Raw genomic sequence first — 3,291 nt, forward strand, 5'->3', positions numbered from 1 at the left:
CATTCCTCTCTAAGCCACATTTCTCTCGTGCACGGTTTCACTAGAAATTGATTTCAGCGACTCCTCTTGTAGGCGAGATTCTGCTTTGCGCGTTGACTCTTGTTTTAGCTCGGCGAGTACACCGTTTTTGCTAACGTTTCGAATTAGCATCAAGCAGGCTGACACTTGGTGTTGCCATTAATCCCGTTGCCCTTCTGGTCCAGGGAAGTGTCACCGAGTTCTTTATCACAGCGCGTCCGATTTATGTATCGCACGACACATCCAATTTACGCATCGGACGGGGATATCCAATCGAACTTTTGCCCTTTGATCTCACTGTGAGAATTGCCCCCTCTGATTGTACCACGCAATTGTACTTTATGATTTTGGGACACTCATCAATTGATCTTGAACCGGATATTCTTCGCGCACTGCAATCACTGAGATTTTATCCCTAATGAAAGTAATGTAATCAACATATGGCGACGCAACATGATTAGATAAATAGTTCGAGATATATCTACAATTTTGAAAATGTATTAATTATTATTTTCCGGAATAACGCGGAATTGAGAGACAAATCTTTCACGAGTAGTCTTTAATTAATTGTCTTGTTCACGAGTCGCATCGTTTAATTAGTGACGTCAGATCCGCAATGAAACGACTAATCGTTTTAGTCTCGGCGAAGTAATTCGTACTGCACTGGCGATACTATTTTCGGAAAAGTTACTAATGCAGAGCCACAATTCCCCGCGCTCAATTTGCCGGGTAAATTAGTGAAACGATGCATCATATCCCTGGAGCCTATTCCAAACATGACGCGTATACATCCGTCCAAATTGCTACCTATGTTTATTGCTTGTTTTTTCTCTCTCTCTCTCTCTTTTTCAACAAAATGCGAGAAATGCAAGCGCAGATGATGACAATGTTCGATTTCTTTCCCGATAAACTCTGCTCGCGTTTTGCGATGCGAGAAGCTTCTTCGGGATACTCGCGTAGGTAGCAGCTATCAATGTACCGTCTTCTCTCGATCGGAGCGAAAGAGCAACCGCGTCGCGTGGTGGCGGTTCGCGCACTGTTACCCCGTGATATTCGCCAACCCTCGTCTACCAGGAGGAGTTTTAGAACGGCTGTATCGGCAATGCGCAGCCGCTCGCGCTTTCCACAACCCCTAACATTCGGATACGCGACAGGAAACCCCCGACTCAGCTCTCCCCCGTGCAGTAGAGATATATGTGGATCCTCGATCTTCCTTTCGCAATCTCATTCGCAAAACTCCGGATCTAAACGATGCGCGAACATTACGACACGGACATTCGGTACCATATGTATCGCTTGACGCTTCTCGCATGAGAAAGTTCCTTTCAAAATTCCTTTCGAAATCTCGATGAATTTTTCCCGCGTCCTACGAAGCTTTCGAGATTGGAAATTGTATTTTTGCAAGCGAGTCTATATTCCTCTGGCGAAAGAACAAATAATTGATGTGATTAATTATAGATTGTAAATGGTGTTTTGTGTGCAGGCTGTAATAAATTTTTAATAATTTATAAAGTAATCATTTATCGTTTATATATTAATCGAACAATATTATAAAGCTGCATACAATAATAATTGCTTATTCCGAACTCACATTTATTATATATGACAGTATATATCAGGAACTACATTAAAACTTGGCTTCCTTGCCACATCCTCTTTACATAATAAGCCAAATTCTTAATCAATCCCAAGAGCAAGTGAAGTGAATGAAATTGTATTTGGGAGGGTTATATATATTAATATCATTTATTATTCACAGTAAGAGCTCTCTCAATATTTTCGTGCTCAAAGTTAAAGTGACTTCCCAAACGTTTCGAACTCTCTGTCTGGAACTCTCTCTCTCTCTCTCTCTCTCTCTCGTCTGGAACTCTCCAATTACCACGGCCATCTTGAAAGCTTTTCCTCTTAATCTCATGGTGATTAAGTCCCTCCCGGCACAGTTATCCACATAATGAGAAGTGATCTCTACGAAATTTTCAAATGGCAGTCGGCAGTTTAGAGCTATAAGTTGCGGTGGACGAAAATCAATTAAGAAAATAATGAACCTCGTTCTCCAACTATGTTCGTCAATGACGATAAAGTATGTCAATCGTTATTCTACATACGCACCGCGGCTTTAGCGATAGTTTATGTATCCGTCATATGACTGTGAGTTCCATAAACCTCGTTCGGAGTTTGAAGGACGATAAGAATGCAATGTTTCACACTGAAAGTTTTGCCCCCACTTCATTCCCCGAATAATTTACTCATAACCGGGAGTAAAGAGCCACATGGCCTCTCTGCATTCATCTAATCTCTCAGAAATAAGTTGTGGGAGTTAGATTGTTCCTCCATTTCACTCACAGCCATACTTTCCATAACTGAAGTTTTCAATTGACTCTCATCTATGAATTAAGCAATTATTTAGGACGCGTTTTAATATGTAATTTCCACATTTGCAAAGATGAATCAACTGATGTAACAAAATATGTAAACAGATTTGAGCTTTGATAAATGTATAAAGTTTAACATAAAGCACATAACGTATAATAAATAAAAAAAGATAATTTTATTACAACATTCGTGATATAAGAATGTAGCTATATAAGCCTTATATTCCATTTTTGTAAATTTTTTTATTTTGATTTCTTTATTTTAAAACACAAAAATAAGAAGCAGAATTAATAAATTTGGTTTCTTGGAGAAGTTTATACATATATTTTATTGTTATTTTGTATTTTAATACTATAATTTTAGATTTCTTTAAGAAACGGAAAGTTTTGTTAGAGCAAGAAATGTCGATATAATACATTGGCAGAATTATAACAAGATTATAAAGTAATAGTATACCGTTCGAATTAGCTTCAACTCACTACGTCTGGCTAAAGTTAGTCCGAACTACTGGATTGTATCGAATCCCAATGGCGAAATTTGCTAAACAATATATACTATTCAGTAAGCTAAAGCTAGGTGCCAAGAATATTATTTCCCGCAATGTTCTGAACACCTAATGCCTTTATCGATCGTTCATCGCCTTGTTGTGAATCCGATAAGACACCGGACAGTACGTACAAATGCATTCATTGAATAAATTGATTATGTAACTATATATATATATATGCATTTGGTATCTGTTTTATCTGGTTAAAGCGTATTTGGTATTTATATTTGCCGTGCTTGAAACCGTAAATAATATAATAATTAAAAAACATGCACAAAAAGAAAATAGATGCTAGTGTGTTAATTACATAAATGTATAAATCAATTGATTTTAATATAAATATTAAAATATTA

The sequence above is a fragment of the Formica exsecta genome, unplaced genomic scaffold, assembly GCF_003651465.1.
Source record: "Formica exsecta isolate Colony F162 unplaced genomic scaffold, ASM365146v1 scaffold33, whole genome shotgun sequence".
NCBI classification, from domain to species: Eukaryota; Metazoa; Arthropoda; class Insecta; order Hymenoptera; family Formicidae; genus Formica; species Formica exsecta.